The sequence below is a fragment of the Euprymna scolopes genome, chromosome 12, assembly GCF_053919585.1.
Source record: "Euprymna scolopes isolate OS-2025 chromosome 12, ASM5391958v1, whole genome shotgun sequence".
Lineage (NCBI taxonomy): Eukaryota > Metazoa > Mollusca > Cephalopoda > Sepiida > Sepiolidae > Euprymna > Euprymna scolopes.
The window spans coordinates 65,430,617-65,456,239 of NC_136493.1; the positions used below are offsets into that span (position 1 = coordinate 65,430,617).

Genomic DNA, 25,623 nt, shown 5'->3' on the forward strand with positions numbered 1-25,623 from the left:
TATGCCAAGAAACTGAACCTGCTTCTATAGATTGATAAAAATCAAATGGCAAGGTAAGATACCAGACACAGAAGTTTTAGTCCAGTGAAGCCTCCCATCAGTTCACACCATGCTGCAGCAGTGTCATATTCATTGGACGGGTCAAATATGTTGCATGTTAGATTCAATTTTAACCCAACACAGCTCCTTTATAATAAGGACAAAGAGGCATAGGAGGACAGTAGAAACGGTTGAAGGACAGCTTGAAAGTATCTCTCAAACAGTTCTAGACCAGCACACAATGCTGCCATTGCTTCTACAATCGCCGATGAATTTGTTGATAAAGCTTAATTTTCAATAGTTCAGTTGTTTGATTATTAGACTAAAACGCTAAATGTTCTAAAGGTTTCTATCAAGAGTTTTAATATCCAATTATTTTTATTCTTCTTTTCTATTTTTAGTTGCATATTTACTTACTTCAGAGATGCAATAAAATATAATAAATTAGCAGGGAGATCCGACATTGTCCGGGATTAAATAATGATCAACAAATGTTCTACACTTTCATATTTTTATTGTTCTCAAAATCAGTGAAATCACCCATTTTTCAATCAAATCGATTGAGTGCCTGCTCTAGTTGGAGATCCATTGCGATAGCCATGAGAAAGCTTCATATGCCTCCTTGCAGTGACTTAGTCAACATTGTAGTCTGCATTGTACTGTGGAGAACCAACTGTTATAAATTTATATTATTTTTTATATAAAGTCAAATATCATGCTTCAAATATGCTTTAAACAGAAACATTGATTTTGAACGCATCCTGTCATATCAAAGAACCTACTTTTGATGTCTAGCCTTTCTGCTTGTTTGGTAATAAAACTTCTCAAATGCACTTGTGATGCTAAGCTAAATAAAGTGTCAAAATCGCTTGTTCCATTTTCCATCGGATTATTTCAATTATCATTTATCGATACTTATCAAAGATATTCAGATACAAACATTGGCAGATACATAAAGCACATTTGCATGAAATTTCGTAAAAATTGGCCCAAATGTTGTGGAATTTATTAGGAATTTTTTTTTTTTTTTTTTTTTTAATTCAATTTTCACCCCAAACAAGGCACAGTGCCACTTTGAAGCAGGGGATACTATCAGGGACTTAATTAGCGGGGTCATTATGAAGGGAGATGAGTAGAAAGATGTTTGTTGACATTACACTTGAACTTCTGCATATCGTTGCAGTTGGGAAAGCAGAATCCCGGAAGGGAGTTCCAAAGACCCGCAGTTCTGGGGAAGAAACTATTGGAGTAAAAGGCTTTCTTGCGCCTAGGGATCTCTACTGTAAAGGGATGAGACTTAGTAGCTTGTCGGGTTTGTCGGGGGTAGTTACGTCGGGGAGGTACAAGTGTTTGCAGTTCGTCAGAGCATTCACCATTTAAGTATTTGTAGAACAGGCAGAGGGATGCAACATCTCGTCGATGGGACAGAGGCTGAAGCCTAGATGACAGTTCAGGACCTATCAGGTTGGCGACTCTCTTTTGAACCCTGTCCAGGAGCGAGAGATAAGAAGCAGATGCACCAGCCCAGATGTGACAACAGTACTCCATACATGGGCGAATGGTTGCCTTATAGAGGTATAGGATACTGTCAGGCGTAAGTAGTTTTCTAGCACGGTAGAGAGAGCCAACCTTCCTTGCAGCAGCCTTGGCAATGCTCTCAATGTATCTATTCCAGTTCATATTCCCTGTAAACGTTAGGCCGAGGAGTTTAAAAGAAGTACTTTCAGGTAATGTGTTCTTGGCCATTGCTATTGGTGGTAGAGAAGGTTTCTTGTAGTTATTGAAGGAAACAAGCTTAGTCTTAGCAGCATTGAATGTGACCAACCATTTTTGTCCCCATTCCACTATGGATTGGAGGTCATCCTCTAGTGTTTCTGCCATTTTCTTGGATATGTGTTCATTTGTTTTCCCCTCATATCTGTTATAGAGAGTGGTGTCATCGGCAAATATACCCATCTCCAAAACAATTTTATCAAGAAGGTCGTTTATGAATATCAGGAATAATAGAGGTCCAAGGATAGACCCCTGAGGTACTCCCGCATTTATGTCGTATTGTTTGGATGTACGATCGTCGAGGACAACTTTGATTTTTCTATTACTTAAGAAGGATTTAATTACATTATGAATTCTTCCAGTGATTCCATATGATCTAATTTTCCTTAGAAGACCATCGTGCCATACCCTGTCAAAAGCCTTAGATATATCGAGGGCCACCGCTCTACCCTCCCCTGTTTTATCCAATGAACGGTATATACGTTCAGAAACTACAGTTAAGATATCTGCTGTTGAACGGGCTTGCCTGAATCCATATTGTTTGTCAGTTAGGAGTTTAGCAGCTGTTAGGTGCTGGACTAGGGCTTGATTAACTAAGGACTCAAATATTTTGGCGAAAAGCGGGAGGAGGCTAATGGGGCGATAATTTAGTGGGTCAGTTCTTTCACCAGAATTCTTGAAGACTGGTACCACAGAGGCGGTTTTCCAGCAGTCGGGAAAACAAGATTCGTTAAGGCATTTATTGTAAAGTTTGGACAGAACTGGAGCAACCTCGGCAGAGCATTTTTTTAATAGCACAGCCGGGATGAGATCTGGTCCACACGCTTTAGAGGTGTCTAGGTTTTTTATAATAGCATGTACCTGAGAAGGGGTGATTTTCAAATCGTCTAGTGAGGCGTCTGTTCGCAGAGGAAAATCAGGGAGTGAGTGGTGTACCGAGTTCAGTGTGGAGTTTGAGGCAAACCGACTGGCAAGCAGATTAGCCTTGTCAGTTGCCGTGCAAGCAACCTCATGATCGTTTGATAGTGGGGGAATAGTTGACTGTCCATTATTTACTACGCTGTTGTAGATTTTCCAAAAATCCCAGGTTCCTAATTTCTGTGCTTCGATGTGTTTTCTGGTGGTTTCAGAGTAATCTGTCTTAGCTGTCTCTATCACTCTCTTACAATTATTTCTAGCTTCTATAAACTTCTGTTTATTTGAGCTGGACTTATGTCGGTTGAATCTGCGGAACGCATGCTGCCTTTGACAAATGGCAGCTGCACAAGCAGAAGTAAACCATTGGGGGGAGTGGGGCTTGCTATAGAATTTTCGTGCGGGAACATGTGCTTCAATAGCAGTTTTGAACCATTCAGTGGTCTCATTTGCACACTGTTCCGCTGGAAGAGTAAAGATACTTTGCCATGGGGCATTTCTGATGAGCTCCCTGATGGCTTCCCAATCAGCCTTTTTGTAATACCTCGTTGTTTTGAGTAGTGGGTCTTCAGTTTTAGGGCGAGAATTTAGGTTGATTTCTACCATTATCACAGCGTGATCAGCATTCCCGAGTGGGCTGTGGGCATTTGTTGTACAGTCATTGGGAACCGTTGTCAGAAAGAGATCTAGAAGTGAGGCATGTTGATCTTGCTGGTCTGGGAAACGTGTCGGAAATGTAACCAACTGAGATAGGGAATGGGATATAGAGAAGCTATGTGTTGCGCTACCAGCTACGTCTGTGTGATTAGAGAATCCTAGCCAGTTACTGTGGTGGACATTGAAGTCACCAAATACATGTATTTGTGGCTTAGTATCGAGGGAGAGTGCTATATCTATGCTGTCTGAGACTTTGTTTATTAGGGTACAGTCTTGGTTTGAGGGAAAGCGGTAGAGAAAATACAAGTAGCTAATATTGTGTTGCATATTTAGTCTGAAGCACATAAAGGCCTGGTCCTCTGATTCTAGTTTTATTTCTCTAGTCAGGGGGAGGGTGTTACGAATATAGACTCCAAGTCCATGCATATGTCTGTCCGAGTCCTTACGGTAGAGTGGGAGATAACCAGGCATGTTAAAGTGGTTAGAGGGAATGGAGGAGTGAAGGTTAGTTTCACTTAATGCTAAGATATCCGGGGTGTTAACTCTCTGTCTCTCTTTCTCTCTCTCTCACACACACACATACACATACCCACACACACAAACACACATACACACACACACACAGAGAAAAAGTTCCTTGTATATAATACTAGTGGGGCTACCCGGCGTTGCTCGGGACCATATAAACGATGAGAAAATTGAATTTGATTTTGAATATATTTGTTATTCTTAGGAGAGAGGAATTTTTAATGTCTATGTATCATTTGCTATTTCGAGCAAAAGAATATTTACCTACATAGGACAGGTATCACACGTATGAAATAATTGTATCTTACCTAGGATAGGTAATTTACAGCATGTATATGAAATAATTTTACCTTTGCAAGGACGGGTAATATACAACACATACTTAAAATAATTTTATCTACACTAAGACGGGTAATTTATATATATGAAGCAATTTCACATATCAAAACGGATATTACTCTCTCCAACCCCAAACCCCAAAAGAAAACGCAAGAGCACGTTTAAAGTTAACATAATCATGCTTCTTTCTACCCACCACTACAACAATCACATTATTCCCGGATAATAACATAAAAAATTTCTTAAAAATATAGATTACTCCCTAAAGAAACTGTCTTAGTAAACTTTCATAGTAAACCAACAATATATATGTATTAATCTAATTTTGAGATCGTAAACTGTTTAAGTCATATCCGGAATCATTTGACAAATGAAGTAATTTTAGATAGAAAATTGTTTAAGCCATTGATTTATATTCTGCCACCCTCATTTAATCCAGAGCGACGCTGAGTATTCTGCTAGTATATATTTGCCCCTATCTCATTCAATCCTGAGCTACGCGAGGAATTTTGCTAATATATATTTCCATCAATTTCCTTCAATATCGGGCAAAGCCGAGGATATTTGCTAGTAAATTTCCTCACCTATCTCATTCAATCTTGAGCAATGCCGGGTATTCTGCTAGTGTATATGTGCAGTTATCTAATACAATTCCGAGCGACACCAAGTATTCGTCTATTCTGTGTTTGTACCTATCTCATTCATCCCCAGGTGATGCCAGGTATTCTGTTAGTATTTATTGTCACCTGCATTATTAAATCCAGGGCGATGCCTGGTATTCTGCTTCTATATATTTCCACCTATATCATTCAATCTGGGGTGATGAAAGGTATTCTGCTAATATATGTTTCCACCTATCTCATTCAATCCCAAGCGACGTTGGGAATTTTATTAGTATATATTATCACCTATTTCATTCAATCCCAGGAAATGCCGGGTATTCGGCTAGTATATATCTCACTCAATCTCAGTACATCCTGGGCGACGCTAGGTATTCTGTTAGTATATATTTCAATCAATCTCATCCAATCCAAGGAAACGCCAGGTATTCTGGTAGTATATATTTGCATCTATCTCATTACATCCCATGCGCCTGTGCATTCTGCTTGCATACATTTGCATGTATCTCATTCAATCTCGAGTGACTCCGGGTAATCTTCTAGTACATATTTTTACATATCTCATTGAATCCCATAATTCTTGGATGTTATTAATTTCGAAAATCAGTTTTCATAATTTAACCCACATTATCAGCCCCCTCTTACTAAAATAATAACTTTGATACATTGTCCTGTTTATTTCATTACAAACACACTAATCAAATAACTCACATTTAATAATTTTTCATAATTCTTGGATATGTTACTAATTTCGACACCCTTTTTTCACGATTAACGCACATGATCGCCCCCACCCCTTACTAAAAAAATAATTTAAAATATTGTCTGGGCTAATTATTTTCATTAAAAAACACAACACTAAAATAACTCACATTTCATCATTTTTCATAATTGTTGGATATGTTAGTAATTTCGAAAATTTATATTTCACGATTCAACCCACATTGTCACCTCCCTCTTACTAAAATAATAACTTTGGTACATTGTCTACACTGGTTATTTCATTACAAACACACTAATAAAATAACTCACATTTCATCATTTTTCAAAATACTTGGATGTTACTAATTTTGACAATCATTTTAAATATCATTATCAACTTTATTGAAACTTCGATACATTCTGCTAGTATATATTTCCAGCAACGTTTTAAATGCTGGGCGATGGCATGTACAAAGCTAGTATATCTTTCCAGCAAGGTTATTAAATCCCAGGACATGCCGCATACACTTCTATTATATATTACCAACTATTTAATCCATTCAAGGGCAATTCTAGGTATTCTGCTAGTATACCTGTCTAATTACATCCTGGGAGGCACCAGGTATTCTGCTAGAGAACATTCCACATATTTAAACAATCCTTGGCAATGCCGGGTATTCTTCTGGGAAACATTCCACCTATTTCATCCAATCACAGGCCCTGCCGGGTAATCTGCTAGTGCATATATCCACGTATGTCATCCAATCTCAGGTGACGCAATGTATTTTGCTAGTATATATACACCTATTCCATCCAATCCCAGGCTCCGCTGGGTATTTTGCTAGTACATATATCCACCTATGTCATCCAATCCCAGGCATAGCCAGGTATTCTGCTAGTACATATATCCACCTATGTCATCCAATCCCGGCTGACGCTGGTCACTCTGCTAGTATATATATCCACCGATTTCTTCCAATATTGAGCAACGCCGGGTATGATGCTAGTAAAATTATCGACCTAAGTCATCCAATCCCGGGCGACACCAGGTATTCTGATTGTACATATGTCCACCTATGTCGTCCAATCCCGGGCAACGTCAGGTATTTGGCTAGTACATATATCAACCAATCTTATCTGATCCCAGGTGATGCCGGGTATTCTGCTAGAAAACATTCCACCTATGTCATCAAATCCCTGGCAATGCCGGGTATTCTGCTAACACAAATACACCTATTTAATCCAATCCTGGGCTATGCCAGGTATTCTGATTGTACATATATCCACCTATGTCATCCAATCCTGCACGATGTTGGGTATTTTGCTAGTACATATATCAACCAATTTTATCTGATCCCAGGCAATTCCGGGTATTCTGCTAGGAAACATTCCAGCTATTTCATCCAATCCCAGGCCATGCCGGGTATTCTGCTAATACATATACACCTAGTTAATCCAATTCCAGGCTATGCTTTGTATTCTACTAGTACATATATCCACCTATGCCATTCAATCCTGGGCGATGATGGGTATTTTGCTAGTAAATATATCAACCGATCTTATCTGATCCCAAGCAACGTCGGGTATTCAGTTAGGAAATATTCCACCTATTTCATCCAATCCTGGGCCATGCCGGCAATTCTGCTAGTACATATATCCACCTATGTCGTCCAATCCGGGCCACGCCGGGTATTTTGCTAGTACATATATTAACCAATCTTATCCAATCCCAGGCTATGCCAAGTATTCTGCTAGTCAACCAATCTCATCCGATCCCAGGATATGCCGGGTATTCTGCTAGTACATATATCCACCCATGTTATCCAATACTGGGCAATACCGGGTATTTTGCTAGTACATATATCAACCAATCTGATTTGATTCCAGGCGATGCCGGGTATTCTGCTAGGAAACAGTCCACCTATTTCATCCAATCCCAGGCCACGCCAGGTATTCTGCTAGTACATATACACCTATGTCGTCCAATCCCGGGCGACGCCAGGTATTTTGCTAGTATCAACAGATTTTTCCTGACCCCAGGCAATGCCAAGTGTTCTGCAAGGAAAAATTCCATGAATTTTATCCAATCCCGGACCATGCCATGTAATCTGCTAGTACATATACCCATCTATGCCATAAAATCCAGGCCGACTCTGCTAGTACATATACACCTATTTCATTCAATCCCGGGCTACGCTTTGCATTCTGATTGTACATATATCCACCCATGCCATTCAATCCCGGGCGATGCCGGGTATTTTGCTAGTACATATATCAACTAATCTTACCTGATCCCAGGCGATGCCAGTATTCGGCTAGGAAAGATTCCCCTATTTCATTCAACCCCGGGGCATGTCGGGTAATCTGCTAGTACACATATCCACCTATGCAATCCAATCCCGGGTGACGCAGAATATTTTGCTAGTACATATACACCAATTCAATCTGATCCCGGGCTACGCCGGGTATTCTGTTTGTACATATATCCACCTATGTAATTTAATCCCGCATGACGCCGAGTATTTTGCTAGTACATAGATCAACTGATCTTATTCTGCTAGGAAACATTCCACTTATTTCATCCAATCCTGGGCCATGATGGGTATTCTGCTAGTACATATATTCACCTATGTCATCCAATTTCAGGGGATGAAGAGTATTTTGCTAGTACATATAGCAACCAATCTTATCTGATCCCAGGCGATGCCAGATATTTTGATAGGAAACATTCCACCTATTTAATCCAATCCTGGGCTATGCCGGGTATTCTGCTAGTACATATATCCTCCTATGACAGCAAATCTTGGGCGACGCTGGGTATTTTGCTAGTATATATATCAACCAATTATTTCCGATCCCAACCGTGTTAGGAAACATTCCATTAATTTTATCCAATCCCGGGCCATGCCAAGTAATCTGATAGTACATATATACACCTATTTCATACAATCCAGGTGACGCTGGTATTCTGCTAGTACATATATCCACCTATGTCATCAAACCCCGGGCGATGCCGGGTATTCTCCTAGTACATATACACCTATTTTATCCAATCTCAGGCTATGCCGGTTACTCTGCTAGTAAATATATCCACCTATGTCATCCAATTCCGGGTGATGCCGGGTATTTTGCTAGTACATATATCAACTAATTTTTTCGATCCTAGGCGACGCCAAGTATTCTGCTAGAAAACATTCCATGAATTTTATCCAATCCTGGGCCATGCTGAGTAATCTGCTAGTATATATATCCACCTATGTCATACAATTCTAGGCGATGCTGGGTATTCTGCTAATACATATACACCTATTTTATCCAATCTCAGGCTACCCCGACTATTCTGCTAGTACATATATCCACTTATGTAATCCAATCCCTGGCGATGCCAGGTATTTGACAAGTACATATATAAACTAATTTTTTCATGAATTGTATCCAATCCCGGGCCATGCCGGTTAATCTTTTAGTACATATATCCAGCTATGTCATACAATCCCGGGCGACGCTGGGTATTCTGCTAGCACATATACACCTATTTTATCCAATCCCAGGCTACACCGGGTATTCTGCTAGTATATATATCTGCCTATGTAATCCAATCTCGGGCGATGCCGGGTATTTGTCTAGTATATATATCAACCAATTTTTTCTGATCCTAGGCGACACTGAGTATTCTGCTAGGAAACATTCCATTTGACGCTGAGTATTCTACTAGTACATATAGACCTATTTTATCCAATCCCAGGCTACCCCGGCTATTCTGCTAGTACATATATCCATCTATGTAATCCAATTCCGGGCAACGCCGGGTATTTGGCTAGTAAATATATCAACTAATTTTTCCCATGCATTTTATTCAATCCCGGGCCATTTCGGGTGATCTTCTAGTACATATATCCAGCTATGTCATACAATCCCGGGCGACGCTGGATATTCTGCTAGTACATATACACCTATTTTATCCAATCGTAGGCTACAGCAAGTATTCTGCTAGTACATATATCCACCGGTGTAAACCAATCCCGGGCAATGCTGGGTATTTGGCTAGTACATTTATCAACCAATTTTTTCCGATCCCAGGCGATGCTGAGTGTTCTGCTAGGAAACATTCCATGAATTTTATCCTATGCCGGGCCATGCAGGGTAATCTGCTAGTACATATATCCACCTATGTCATACAATCCTGGGCGATGCTAGGTATTCTGCTAGTACATATACACCTATCCAATCCCAGGCTACACCGGGTATTCTGCTAGTACATATATCCACCGGTGTAATCCAATCTCGGGCAACGCCGGGTATTTGGCTAGTACATTTATCAACCAATCTTATCCGATCTTAGGCAACGCTAGGTATTCTGCTAGGGAAATCCCATGTATTTCTACCTACACTGGGTAATCTGCTAGTACATAATACTTTTATATGAATTCCTTAGTGTAGTATTAGTCCCAGCATTCAATTTACTTTAATACCCCTCCTCCTTAACTCAAGATTATATAAAAAACATAACCTACCAGTACTAAGAATGGCTTTCTGAATAATAATGTTTTTATTTCAGAATTTGGAATCAGCAGTTTAGCGATGTGTGGTGTTTGGAATATGACATCGTGTCTCAATTTAATATACGATAAATATATAATATGCATCAATTTTACTTGGTCTTAAGTTTTTACAAATTGTACATAAGTTATCTTTTACACTGAACGCTGGGGTATTAGTTAGATTAAGATCCACAGAGTGATTGAGGTATTTTGGTAAATGTTGCCAGTCAAGAGTAAGACTTCAAAGTCTCATCTGTTAGATAGTCAAAAAGACCCTGTACCCTCCCCCTCCCAATTTCTTATAGGGCCTTGTGCCTAATTTTGTTGTGTTAATTTTTGTTTTTATAATTTGATATTGTAAATGCATTTTTTGACTTCAATAAAATAAATAAATAAGATCAAAGTGTAGTATCTGTTCCGGCAGATACTGCACTTAAGATAATTTGTACCAGTCAATGGAGGGGAAACCCTCTATACTGGGACAATTATTATTTTTGGTAACCAGAGTGCCCCCTTTTTGTCTACTTTAAGGGGAGCTGGTTTTTACCTCACATTAAAAACGGCCTTGTGCCTAATTTGCTCAGTGGGGGAGCAAATAAATACCATCTGTTCCGGCAGATACTGCACTTAAGATGATTTGTACCAGTCAATGGAGGGGAAACCCTCTATACTGGGACAATTATTATTTTTGGTAACCAGAGTGACCCCTTTTAGGGGAGCTGGTTTTTACCTCACATTAAAAACGGCCTTGTGCCTAATTTGCTCAGTGGGGGAGCAAATAAATACCATCTGTTCTTCAGATGCTGCACTTAAGATAATTTGTACCAGTCAATGGAGGGGAAACCCTCTATACTGGGACAATTATTATTTTTGGTAACCAGAGTGCCCCCTTTTTGCCTACTTTTAGGGGAGCTGGTTTTTACCTCACATTAAAAACGGCCTTGTGCCTAATTTGCTCAGTGGGGGAGCAAATAAATACCATCTGTTCTCAGTGCGAAACTTTTGCTCTTCCGATTGTCCAAGAAGGGATCTGCCACCGGGCTTTTTAGCCAGGTTAAGGCATCTTTTTTACGTCTGCAAGGACCAGACCCCCTCCTTTGGGGAGTCAGGACCTTCAGCCTAGACTAAGGTTTTTTAGAATTAAGGTTTAGTCTTAAGTTTTTCTTTTCTCCCTCTCTCTGGGAGGAATGTCTACTTCTCCCTCTTAATTAACTAGCGGCACTTTGACCCGCTAGTCTTTGTCTTCCTTCGCTGCTCTCCCGTTGGATCGAGCAGACCGGGTCTCTTTGTCGCTTCCTGTTGGGGTTGTTTGTGGGAAGGGTTTTGGGGTTAATACCTCTTCGTTTTTGCCTTCTCTCTGGGCAAAGATGCCTTTCCTTCTCTCCTCTTAATTGCGACGCGGCACTCTGACCCGCTAGCCACCACTGCGTCTTTCTTCTCTGCTCTCCCCCCGCAAGGGGGGATCGAGCTGACTAACCCGACCCCACCGCAAGGGGAGGTCAAACTTCTTTCTCTCTTCGCCCCTGGCCACCCCCTCCATCCCTTTGTCCCCCATACTGTTTTATTTTTCCTCCCTCCCAGGCCTGGTCTGCGTAAGCGGCCAACACCCCCACCACGATGCCAAGCAGGCGGGGTACCTCACCCCAAATGCGTGACATCGCTCCCCCCGAGAAATCCCCGGAAAAGGGAGTCAAATCCCGGCCCCGGGTCGCTGGAGAGAACACTGCGGAACCTGGAAACAGCAAGGTAGGGCCGCAGCCCGCGGCGACCTTGATGGAAACTGGAGGGGTAGGGCCGCAGCCCGCGGCGACCCCCGGAAAGCTACCAGCATCCCCCAAAAAGGGACAAGCAGCTCCCCACAAGGGCAACCAGCCCAATGAAGGTGCCCCAAGAAAGCAAGGCGGGAGAAATACAGAGGTACCAGGACAAGCAACCGCCCAGGTCCCGAAAGTTATGGTGGCGACACCAGAACAAGGCTCCCCCGCTCCCCAAAAGCGGGATCCCCCACCAACAAAAGGGGAAGAAAATGAAAACAGTTCCTGCAAGAAATCTGAACAGGAACTGTTCGACGAAACCATGGCCTCCCTACAATCCTTATTCGGGGAGGATACAACCAATCCGTTGACCCTCAACACTCCCCAAGAGGGCAACGGAGAAAAGGAAGCGGCTAAGAAGGAAGCGGTGGAAAAAGCGGCCAAGGTCCAGGCAGGAAATACCAAGGCCCAGCCAGCAGAAACCCCCCAACCAGTAGCCACGACACATTCCGGAAAGGCCTCCCCAGGAGGGGAGGGACTGGCGGCCGAGACTAGCAAAACCTAGCCTCGGAAGAAAAAGAAGAGAGATTCGGGAAGTGACTCGGAAAGCCAGGAAAGCCAGCACGCAACGACATCTGCGGACTGGCCTAAACTGGCCGGAAAAGATCACACTCCCATGCCAGCGAAATCACCAGAAACCTCGCCAGCCCCCATGAAGCAGCCAACTCCAGCCACAGCTCCTCCAGCCCCAGGGACATCCAATACCACACAAGCAGGAGGATCAGCATGGGGATCCAAAGAAGAGGCCAGGATGACCCCCCAGGATTATCGAGAGCTCTTTCTGACCAAATATAGTCAGTATACAAAGGGCAACACCATCCAGCCCCTTCCAGGTCAAGTGGAAAGCCTGGAAAAGAGAGTGCTCTCGTTAATCACGTCCGACACCAAGGCAAGAGGTCTGACAGGCATCAACAAAGAGACAATGGTAAAGATCCTGATGGAGCAGAACATCCCTGCTAACTACATTTGCAGGAAGAGTTATGCAATGTGGGATGTCCTGCTTCCAACCCCGGAGGACGCCGTCAGACTCTCTAAGATGAACCATCAGTCGAGAAACATTAAGCTCCACCCAGTTTACCTCAACAGGCGGAGGACAAATGTATCAGTGCTCAACGTCCCCTGCTATATGGATGCGAAACAGCTGGGAGCCATCCTCAGCCAGTACGGGGATGTGGAGGAGGTGACACCTTGCCGCGGTCAACGTAACATTATGACCGGGGATTACAAGGTGCAAATGGTGGTCGACAAGGTGGGGTTCTACGGCATCCCTGCTACAATTCAGTTCGGGGACTGGACCCTCTCCTTGATCGTAGAAGGAAGGAGGCCGCACTGCTGGCAATGCCAACAACAGGGCCATATGGCCAAGGATTGCCCCAAGAGAAATACCAACAAGGCTGCCACCAAGGTAGCGGGAACATCCAAGGCCACAGTCGCAACCGCCGCTCCTGTTCACGCCGAGAATCCCGCAGAAGCCAAACAGGGATGGGCGACAATCACTAAAAAGGGAAAGGCCATCAAACAATCTTCCCCACAGACAGTGACCATAGCCCAGCCAGAAGACAAGCCGGAAGACAATACAAACATGGACACAGAGGTCCCCGCCTCCTCGAACAAAAGGAAACTGCAGGAGTCCGAAGAAGAGGTGGTGTCCGAGGAGGAAGGGGAACCCTTGCCGGCAAGACCAACGTTAAGCGCCACAGAGATTAGGAGGGCAAGGAGGAAAAAGAGCAGAAAAATGAGAGCTGCCTCCCCAACCCCCGCAGAGAAGAACATTCCCGAGAAAGCAGAGGCTGAACAACCCATAACCCCATCGCCCCATCAGCCGAAGCCACAAGAATCCCCCTCACCCTCTCTCCCAGTCCCACCCAGAGAAGCTTCACGCCCCGTGTCTTGCGAAAGGCCTACCAGCGTACCAGCAAAACAGGACACCCCCACCCATAACACCTCTTCCCCTCCTCAACAACAACAAGAGGACCCCTCCCCGACAACAACAACAACAACCAGAACCCAAAGAACCAAAAAACTACCATTCCTGCCGGGAGGTAGGATCTGCGAGACGGATCTTCTGCGGAATATACCAGAGCTCAAGGGAAAGCAGAAGGTCCGTTTCAACAAGCTCCTGAACTTTGACTCAGTGGGAAGTCACAAGGTCACTGAGCCAGAACACTTCCCAGATGCCCCCATGCTGACAACCTTTGTCAGGGGGAATAAAGACGCTAGAACGGAGGGTCTATGGGCGATGCTGGAGGCAGCCAAGGAGGCAATACCAGGCCAACAGCTTATCGACATGGACCATCCGTCTCTCAAAAATATAAGCTACAGATGTGAAGGTCGCACACCCCTGTATGTCCATCCTTCCCTATACAGGGCATTAAAACTAACTTTTCCCCTGGACGTGGGAGGCGTTGCCAAGGATGGATTACCTTCTGCGGAACTGCTGACCGGAAGCCTTGGGCAAGCCTGCTACGTCCTCACTCCCGAGAACTTCAGACCCGTCTGTGACACTGCCTAAGGTAAGTGAACATGGCTTTAAACTTGGCTACATTTAATGTGAGGGGCATCAGGTGTCGAAGCAAGACCTCGCGCGTTGTGAGAGACCTGGTGTCCCTTAAGGTAGATATCGCCGCTATCCAGGAGACCCACTTTGTTTGTGACGAGGATTGTCAGGTGCTGGTAAACGATTACGATGTTTACTCAGCATATGGCAATACTTATAGTCGTGGAATCTCCTTGCTAGTGAAACGCACCCTGTCAGCGTCGGTGAATGTTGTTCACGCAGGCGAGGACGGGCGGGCGCTTGTTGTTGATGTTGCTGTTAATTGTAGTGTTTTTCGGATTGTTGCTGTTTATGCTCCCAATGCTGCTGTAGAGAGGGCAACCTTTTTTCGACAGTTGGAGGGCTTCTTAGTGGATCCGGAACGGTTAGTTTTAATGGGTGATTGGAATGCAATCCTTGATCCCAGTATAGATAAGGTCGGGGGGGCTAGTGGGTCGGCGTGGTGTGACAGCACTCTGTCTGACCTGATGGCTTCGTGCGATCTCGTCGACAGATTTCGTCTTGATCATCCAGGGCGGGAGATGTGGACGTGGCATTCTGTAGTGCCTTCCCATCCGAGTACTTACTTGGATCGGATGTTAGTTAGAAGAGGCGACATAGACTTCCTATCTTGCCCCACGTTCCACTTATTAGGACACTCGGACCATAAACTTGTTATGGCCCGTTTGAACTTAAGTGCTAGGCCTAAACTGGCCGGATACTGGAAGTTCAACAACTCCTTGTTGGAGCTGGAGGACTACCGGTTGAAGGTCACTGAGCTAATTCAGAGGGCTTTAGTGGGGGCGGTTACAGGGAGTAAGTGGTGGGTTAGTCTTAAGGCTAAAATTAGGCGCTTCTCTGTCAAGTATAGCCAACGCCTCGCGTTAGATAAGGCTGAGGCAAAGAAGCGCTTAGAGGATAAGCTGACCCGGGCGGTGGAAGGGGGGGATCCCCTAGAGTTAGCACTAGCTAAACAAGATCTCAACCGCTTGGCTAGCGAGCGGTATGAAGGTCAAGTAGTTAGGGCTAGGTTAAACAAAGTTTCTAACGAGGCTGTGAATGTTGACGCCGTTGAGCGTAAGGCTGCTTTAAGGCGCGGTTCGGATGGGTACATTCGTAAAGTACATAACCTGGAAGGACACGCTTTAGTATCGACTCGGGAGATCTGCGAGGGGTTTCGGGAGCATCTATCGGTGCGCTTCACCCAACTACCCAGGCTCAGGGTTGATGAGTTTGGCAGCTATTTGGCTGACTCGCCCCGCCTCACGGCGGCTCGAGCGGCTAGCTGTGATGGTCTCATTACTGAACATGAGGTCATTACTGCGTTGAAGCAGGTCGGCTATAACAAATCTCCGGGGCTTGATGGTTTACCCTACGAGTTTTACTTGAGGCTGTCGCCCATGTTGGTCCCTCTTCTGAAGGATATGTTCAACCATTGGTTTGCTCAGGGCTCCATCCCTGGACAGGTGACCAAGGGTGTGATCACATTGCTGAGGAAAGGTCAACGGCATGGCGGGAGGGAAAACTTTGATGATTTTAGGCCCTTGACTCTGCTAAACACAGAGTTAAAGATTTTGGCAAAGATTCTTGCGAATCGCTTGCAGGTTGTCATCACTGATTTGATCGAACCAGACCAGACTTATGCTGTGAAGGGGAGATCAATTCAAGACAATTTGCATTTGATACGCTCGATCATAGAGGGGACAGAAGACGACGCCGAAGCCGCGCTGATCAGTTTAGATCAGTCCAAGGCATTCGATAGGGTCGACCATCGGTTCCTAGGATCTGTGTTAGAGGCCGCCGGATTTAATCCGGACTTCCGCAAGTGGATCTTTGTTCTGTACGACAGGCCAACGGTGGCGGTGCAGATCAACGGTAGCTATCGGAGTCATTCGCTGTCTCTCGGTCGGTGCGACAGGGTTGTCCGCTGTCGCCTCTGCTGTATGTCCTGGCGTTGGAACCCCTCCTTCGCAATTTAAGGGACGAGGCGACTACACCAGTCCTGCGCGGAATAGCTCTCCCTGGAGGCACACGAGCCAGGGTTTCCGCGTTCGCCGATGACGTCACCGTGTTCGTGTCTTGCCTCACGGACATTCAAGCGGTGGTCGAGGCGCTCGCTCGATACGAAGAAGTAACAGGGGCCATCTTCAACCGTAGCAAGTCTGCTGGCCTGCGGTTGGGGGCCTGGACCGGGTAAACTCGCTTCCAGGTATTTTCAGCTGGACCGATGGACCGGTCCGTATTCTCGGTGTTTGGTTTGGACCGGGACTTCAGCTGGAAAAGAATTGGTCGGAAGTACAGTCTAAGGTCAAATCGTCAGTCAAGACTTGGATTGGAAGGAAATTGTCCTTGAAGGGTCGGGCGGAGGCGTGTGCTACATACGTCTTTCCGCTCATCCTTTACCGTTTGTCTGTACTTCCTCTCCCTGCAGAACGCCTAACCCGCTTACAAGGGCGCCTCGATTCACTTTTGTGGAACGAGGGTAAGCACTATGTCTGCAGAGAGGTCTGTGTTCAACGTCCGAGCGAGGGAGGCCTGAGTCAGCCCAGTCTCTTGTGTCACAGAAACGCCGAGAGATTGGCTTTCCTGGGTCGTTCGCTTGAAGGAGACGCTCCTTGGGTCCCTGTGGTTGAGAACTCGTTTCCCAATCTCAAACCCAACCCTTCGGTAGAAGGTCGTCGTAGACCGAAGGGGGAGTCCAAGTTCTTCTCCGAATGCCGGACCGCTCTTAGAGCTTTGCCGGGGACCAGTGTCCTCGATCAGCCAAGGAAGGAACTGTATCGGGATTTAGTGGAGGGGACCGCGAAGGATCCACTTTGTAGGCGGATGGGATGGTCGATGGAGGTTGTCCGTTCTCAATGGTGTTGGGCGCCGGGACGGGAGATTCTGAATAACTCGGAATTCTCCCTGACTTGGCGACTGGTCCGAAATGCGCTGCCCCACTTCGACGAACTTTTCCGGTATAAAGAACATACCAGGCGCTTCTGTCCGTGCTGTGACGAACGCGAGCCCGAAACTATCGAGCACGCGTTTTTTAGTTGCAGCCGGATACAGCCCCTTTTAAAGTACGTCGAGGGGGTAACAGCTCGCATCGATGCCGAGTGTCTGCTCGATCTCGACGTAGGAACTTTTGTGTACAACATGGAGCCGCCGTTCCCCAGGGAGGAAAGTTTGGTTTTCCTGGCGATCCTAGCAGTAGCGCGCATGACCATCTGGATCACGCGCCTCAAGTTGGTCCGCGAAGGGACATCTGTTCCGGATCGGGATCTGATTGTTTACTTTAAACATTTGCTTAAAGTAAAGATCAGATGCGATTGGAAGAGGTTGCCTAGAGTGGAATTTGACAAGAGGTGGGTGCACAGCACTAGTTTGTGCATCCGTCGAGGAGCCAAGTTTCAATACGTGTTCCCTCCTTAGGCATGGCATGGGCGGTGCTGGGTCCTACGGAACCCATCCCGCCTAGGTTAGCATAAGTTCAGTAAAGTAACTCTTGACTGGTGGTACAAATGAGATCCTGTCCCTGATTTTATTTTTTGGTATTAGAGAACCTCTGAGTCTGCCCAACCCCTCTGCTCCTCAGGTTTATTTTCTGACGTCCCCGGTCGCTCCCCTACTCAGAGGTCACCCTCCTACCCCCTCCATCCGTTGCTTTATTTTCTCCCACCTCTATTAAGGCCATTTCCCCAAACCCATTAGGGAGGCCCTGCTTGTTTTCGGTTCCCCGGAAAACAGTGGGAAATCTAACCACATAGAATAGTACAGGGGGGTCTTACTAACAACACATTAGTAGTTTTTTCCCTTATTATTTTTTGAAATGAACATTTTTATTAGTTTATTCCCACTCCACGAACATTTTTATTCCAAATTAATTCAAGAACTCTTTTTAATGAAATCGAACTTTATTTTCTAACACATGCACATACACACACACAAAAAAAAAAAAAAAAAAAAATGCACACACAACACACAGATAAGTTTTTACAAATTGTACATAAGTTATCTTTTACACTGAACGCTGGGGTATTAGTTAGATTAAGATCCACAGAGTGATTGAGGTATTTTGGTAAATGTTGCCAGTCAAGAGTAAGACTTCAAAGTCTCATCTGTTAGATAGTCAAAAAGACCCTGTACCCTCCCCCTCCCAATTTCTTATAGGGCCTTGTGCCTAATTTTGTTGTTTGATATTTTTGTTTTTTATAATTTTTTATTGTAATTTTCAATTTTTGACAACAATAAAATAAATAAATAAGATCAAAGTGTAGTATCTGTTCTTTGAATTCAAGCAGTCTCATCATTCGCCCCCCTCTCCCACTAAGAAAATAAGGGGGAGGTTATACTTGCGCTCTCAAGCTTTAGAGAAACAAATGTTACTCGAAAATAAGGAGGACTTTATGCCTAGGATGTCATCAAATCCATTCACTCACATTCCGTATAATATTAAAATGTGTAAGTATAAGGGTGTAGTGAAACAAACGCTGATTAACTCATATTATATCCTTCCCCTTTTCCCTTTCTACTCGCCTATATGTAATGTTTTAGATTTAGAAACGCATTGTTTACATTTTAAAATATAGTAAATCGATTCTCAGCGGTAAAAAAATTCAATCACTCATAATTTTATTCCCCCACCCTTCAATTTTCGCGTAAATTTGGGATTCTATGTTTTGAAATGTGTGGGGGTCGCCTGGCCTTTTTTTGGGAACTGACTTCCTCCACAAATAATAAAAATAAAAATAAGAAATCATATGTGCAACAGTGCAACACAAACAGAGGTTTATTTCCGGAATAGAAATAACAAACAATAACAAGTTAAAAACATAGTTCTCAATATTTCAGAGTTCTTTTTTTTTGAGTTCATATGAAAGATGGAGAGTCTCTTTTTTGTGTTCTTTGAATGTTCAAATTTGTAACAGAGACAATATTAATGTTCGTCTGTTAAAAGAGAGTATAAATGCGCGGAGCAGTAGAAATGAAATAATTGATGTTTGCACGCGTGGTAAGTTCATATGAGAAAGCGTTGAATGAGTCGGAAGAGTTTAAAGAGACGAAAGAATGCTCGAAAGGCTAAGAGACTAAAGAGATAGATTTTGTGTTTGTGCATGTTTATATTCGATTTGATCGGCTCCAAACGAGCTCTAGAAAATCAGTTTTAAAATGTGTCCTAGGATGAATTCCATTGGATGGAAGACATCACATGGGGTGCTTTCAACTACGTAAGCACCTTTGGTATATAAAGGTCACGCCGGAATTTGCGTGGGTGTCATTTTTCATTTTTTTAACGCGCCGAAACAATCAATTGCACTGCGCGCCTAAATTGTATTTAACGATTTCAAATTTGAATATTAAACTGTGCCAACTGGCAAAAATACTCCCCCCAGATTGGAAAAAAAAATGTTTCGGCCAGTGGACTTTCCTACCCGTTTTTGTCGTGGGTTTGGTGTCCTCGTCATTTTCTGCTGGTCTCCCATATTCTAAGGGAATTTGTTCTGGTGGGGAAATTGTCTGAGGGTATTCATCAATGTATGCTGGTTTAATTCGGTCGATCGCGATGTTGTCTTTCCTGTCTTTCCGTTGGACAGTAATTAATTCCATAGTTAACGAACTGGAATTTAGTGAAGTTATTGCAGCTCGTGATAATGCGTCTTCCACGATGTTTTCTTGCCCCTTGACGTATCTGATGTCTGTGGAATATTGGGCAATATAATCAAGGTGTCTGATTTCTCTTGGACCATATTTATCTACATGCGTATGCAGTGCATATGTTAACGGTTTATGGTCAGTGTAAATACAGAAGTTTCTTCCTTCTAACAGATGTCTAAAATGTTTAATTGACAAATAAATTGCTAATAGTTCCCTTGAAAAGGTACTGTACTTTGTCTGTGTCTTGCTCAGTTTGGCTGAGAAAACAATATAGGGGTCATTGTATCCCCTGTCAGTTGATGTATAACTGCTCCTACAGCTATGTCTGACGCGTCTGTTGTAAGTGTAAGCTTCGATTCTTCGCCGTCCTTAATATAATTCAATTTTGTGAAATTGACTAAGGCAGTTTTAGCTTGATGGAAAGCTTTTAAAGCTGATCCTTCCAGTTTTAATTGTTGGTTTTTCGTTTTGTTCTTCAATAATGACGTTAACGGTGCAAGGATTGTGGAACAGTTGGGTAAAAATCGTCTGTAGTAATTAATTATACCTATGAAGCGACGAACTTGTCTAACAGACGTAGGTTGTGGAAAATCCGTAATGGAGCTTACTTTTTCGGGTAATGGTGATATACCATCCTTATCAATTGAATGTCCAAGGAAGTTTACTTCTTGCTGACTGAAAATACATTTGTCCAAGTTTATTTTTAAACCGTAATGGGACAGTTTTTGAAAAACTTGTTCCAAGTGTTTTTTATGTTCGTTGAGGTTTCTACTAGCAATTAGGACATCGTCCACGTAAGCGAATACGAATGGAAGGTCCCTAAAAACCTCGTCTATTAACCTTTGGAAGGTTTGACAAGCGTTCCTAAGTCCGAATGGCATTCTGACGAATTCGTAAAGTCCAAATGGTGTGGTCAGTGCTGTTTTGTGGATATCTTCATCCGCCACCGGTATTTGGTAATACGCTTTTACTAAATCCAGTTTGGAAAATACCGTGGCATTTTGCAGTCCGATTGCAAAATCGTGAATGTGTGGGATAGGGTATCTATCCGGTACAGTTTGTGCATTTAATCTCCTGAAATCGCCGCATGGACGCCATGTTGTCGCGTCTGCTTTCTGTACCATGTGTAGAGGAGATGACCACGCACTTTTGGAAGGTCGGATAATTCCTTGTTGCAACATGCGTTGAAATTCGTCTTTTGCGATCTTGTACTTATCCGGCTTCAGACGTCTGGGGGTGGCGTAGACGGGTTGTCTATTCGTTTTAATATAATGCTTTGCATTATGTTTAATATTATCCGTGACTTTGAATGGCTGAGTAAGTTGTGGGTATTTTTGAAACAGCCGACGAATGTACGTCTCTTCAGGTAAGGCAGAACTAATCCCAGTAGACTGGTATCTTGTGGTGATACCTTTAATTACGATTTTTGTTTGGTTATCAGTCAGTGTGCGACTAGTCATGTCTACCGATAGATTAAACTGTGCTAGGAAATCTGCTCCTAATATTGGTGTCGTCACGTTGGCTATGGTAAAAATCCACGGAAATGTGCGGCGCAGGCCGAGATTGACGTCTAAATATTTTTCACCGTATGTCGATATTTGTGTGCCATTAGCTGCTTGGAGGTGGTAAGGCTGTGAAATAGCTTTTTGTTTACGTAGAGGTGGTATCACGCTGATTTCAGCTCCAGTGTCTATTAAGAAATTATATCCATGATTATTATCACGAATAAAAAATAGATGACCTTTAATGGAAAATCCAGCAACAGTCGTCGTCTCTACTGGCCGGAATATTCGTTTCCCTGATTCTTGTTTTTAAAAGAACAAGGATAAGTGCAACGCCGAGCTTGTGTGCCGAATTTTTTGTGGTAAAAACAGATTTTGTTCGCTCGTTCCCGTGTGTTGCTTCGACCTCTACTAAGACTTCGTTTTCGGTAGTCCGATCGTTTATTAAATGAGTAACGATGGTTTATTTGTATTAATTCCTGCACTTGTCGAGTGAGATTTTCGACCGTCATTTTTAGTCCCGATATATCGTCGTCGCACGTCTGTTTCTGCTGTGCTTGTGCTGAGTTTACTTTGCGGTGCCTCAGATTTTCATGGATTCGATCTGCCATATCGGCGAGTTTTTCAATATTTGTCTCTTCCATTGTGGGTGCTAGGATTTGTACTGTTGTGTCTGGAAGTTTATCCAGCCACAGACTTCTCACTATATTTTCGGACATTTTGTTGTCCCCTAGCAATGTACGCATGTATCGCAAAAGTTGTGACAGAGTGCGATCTCCCAATTCTACTTGGGTGAAAAGATTGCGTAACCTTGTTTCGTTTGAAAAGCCTGTCCGTCGTAAGATGGCCTTCTTAAGTTCGTCATATGGGTTGTCTTCAGGCACATTCTCCAATAAATCCGCCACCTCTTCGACGACGTCTGCCGGGAGTTTTTCCACCAAGTAACAGTATTTGGTTCGTTGAGACGTTATCCGCTTTGCATCGAAAAGGGCCTGGATTTGGATAAACCAGGTCTTTATGTTGGTAGGATTAAACGCTTGTATATTTACCGTTAATGTTGCCAGAGGTTTTTCAACACAGGAAGGTTCCATGTTTGTTTTCTTCACTCGAAAGTGATTTCAAAGCCTTTAAACTGTCAACTGACTTTTTCCGATGACGCGGAGCTTGAAATTGTGGTCGAAAAAAAATTGTCGCTTTTGCCGCTGAGTCATGATTGTTTAATAGTTTATAAGATTCCGTTGTGCATATGATTTCTGCGTCGGGTCACCAACTTGTGGGGGTCGCCTGGCCTTTTTTTGGGAACTGACTTCCTCCACAAATAATAAAAATAAAAATAAGAAATCTTATGTGCAACACAAACGGAGGTTTATTTCTGGAATAGAAATAACAAACAATAACAAGTTAAAAACATAGTTCTCAATATTTCAGAGTTCTTTTTTTTGAGTTCATATGAAAGATGGAGAGTCTCTTTTTTTTGTGTTCTTTGAATGTTCAAATTTGTAACAGAGACAATATTAATGTTCGTCTGTTAAAAGAGAGTATAAATGCGCGGAGCAGTGGAAATGAAATAATTGATGTTTGCACGCGTGGTAAGTTCATATGAGAAAGCGTTGAATGAGTCGGAAGAGTTTAAAGAGACGAAAGAATGCTCGAAAGGCTAAGAGACTAAAGAGATAGATTTTGTGTTTGTGCATGTTTATATTCGATTTGATCGGCTCCAAACGAGCTCTAGAAAATCAGTTTTAAAATGTGTCCTAGGATGAATTCCATTGGATGGAAGACATCACATGGGGTGCTTTCAACTACGTACGCACCTTTGGTATATAAAGGTCACGCCGGAATTTGCGTGGGTGTCATTTTTCATTTTTTTAACGCGCCGAAACAATCAATTGCACTGCGCGCCTAAATTGTATTTAACGATTTCAAATTTGAATATTAAACTATGCCAACTGGCACAAATGCGATAAATACGTGGGTACTAATTTTTCGACTCGAAAATTAATATTTAACTGTGGTTTATAATATCAAGTTACCCTTCGAAGGCAGTTATTGTGTTTATTAACAACCGCCATTGCAACTTGCTGACGTCACGTCACGTGATATGACTCAGCGTTTTTTTTAAATACGTATAAAGATCATTAGAATCAATTTTAAATTATGAGAATTACGTGGTATTTAACGTTAAAATGACACTTTTTGTCCCCCCCCCTGCAGAAAAACGGCCAGCTGACAAACTTAGAGTTAATCGTTGGGCCAAAAATTTGATATTTTTCGTCCGGAGGTTAGTGCTTTAATATGATACCAAATTTGTCAATTTTTGTTGGGTCTGTCAAAAGTTTTAGGCGGACATACAAACATACATGCATACTAACAGACGTTTGAGATTAATATATATAGACTAGCGAGGGGTACCCGACGTTGCTCGGGTGCTTGAAGGTGTGTGTGGAAACTCCGGGGATGGGGGGGGGTTAAAAAAAGTAAGTATGAGGATCGAACCTGAACCCTTGAGGCAAAGTTGTAAATTAAAGTGTGAAAAAAACAAACGTGCGACATTAATCATTGATCCACCACAACATGCTAACGGAAACACGTTTGAATTTATTTAATTACTTGGATTTAGCAGGTGCCCGTTTTAATGAGTTAATGAGGTCAAGTTTGACTGCGGGATTTCATTTACTGCTGAACGCTTTTTTCCCCTCAAGTTGTTATAGGAAAAAGACTAACCCACATGCGGCGAGCGACAAATGTTGAATATTTATCTTCCCGAAATTGAGCAAATAAAATAGACAGGCGAGTTAACTGTGAGATATTACGATTTATATGTGATATAAAAAGTTTTACAAAGTTGTGAAGTGAGCGACCGCTTCTCTGAAAACAGCCTTTTGTAGACACACAGAAAACGCGAACACACATACATACATACATACATACATACATACATACATGCATACATTTTCGCTTTTATATTTATAGACTAGCGGGGGTGGGTACCCGGCGTTGCCCGAGTGTTTGGAGGTGCGTGTGGTTAGGTGGGGTGGGAGGTGTGTTAATGAAAAACTAAGAATAAGCGAAGTAAAAAAAGAAAACAGAAAAACGAACGTTAAAACTTAAGCGGGGGGGGGGGTACCCGGGCGGTGGGGGGGGTAATCAAAACATTGAAAAATGAACACAAAACAAACTAACGTTAGGCAAATGAACGATGTTAAATGTAAAAATCGAAAAAACAAAAACAAAAAAGAAAACAGAAAAACAAACTTTAAAACTAAAAACCAGAAAAAAAAACACGTGAAAAATTGCTTAAATAAGCCTGTTCTGATATTAAAATTTAAAAAATCGGTGGGCACCCGGGTGTTTTTGGGAGTGTGGTCGTCGGGGTTGGGGTTGTTAATGAAAGCCTAAGAATAAGCAAAGAAAAAAAAACAGAAAAACGAACGTTACGTGAAAAATGGCTTAAATAACACTGCTCCAATATTAAAATTTAAAAAATCGAAAAAAAAAGATCTCACACCACGATTCAAACCCAAAACGTTTAGATTATGACCCAACGCTCTAACCAACTGAGCTAACAGGACGTACATTAAATTGTGTCAGTTCTCCAAATATTTACACTAAATCAGGTTATGACGTCACCTGACGCATGCGTAGAAGTGATCTTGTCATGAGAGGATGGTTTTTGCTGACCCATCCCTGTAGAAAAGTGTTGATTTCAGGGTGAAAAAAATTAACGTTTTTGGCCAATTTTTCGATATTTGTCGGGCAAAGGATGGGGGCTTTCATATAGGACCGAGTTTGTCAATTTTTGTTCAGTCTGTCGAAAGTTTTTAGCAGACACACAAACATACACACATACATACATACATACATTTTCGCTTTTATATATGTAGACTGGCGGGGCTACCCTGCGTTGTTCGGAATAGTATAAACAATGAGAAAATTGAATTTGGTTTTGTTATTCTTATGAGAGAGGAATTTTGTATGTTTATGTATAATTTGTTATTTCGAGCAAAAGAATATTTT

The 25,623-nt window shown here is 42.9% G+C and overlaps 1 protein-coding gene across 13 annotated transcripts in view; it reads right to left on the reverse strand.

The window, feature by feature from the left end:
- LOC145291306 (integrin alpha-9-like) overlaps positions 1-25,623 on the reverse strand; it is a 971,358-nt gene that overhangs the window by 640,773 nt on the left and 304,962 nt on the right. The window lies entirely within an intron of this gene.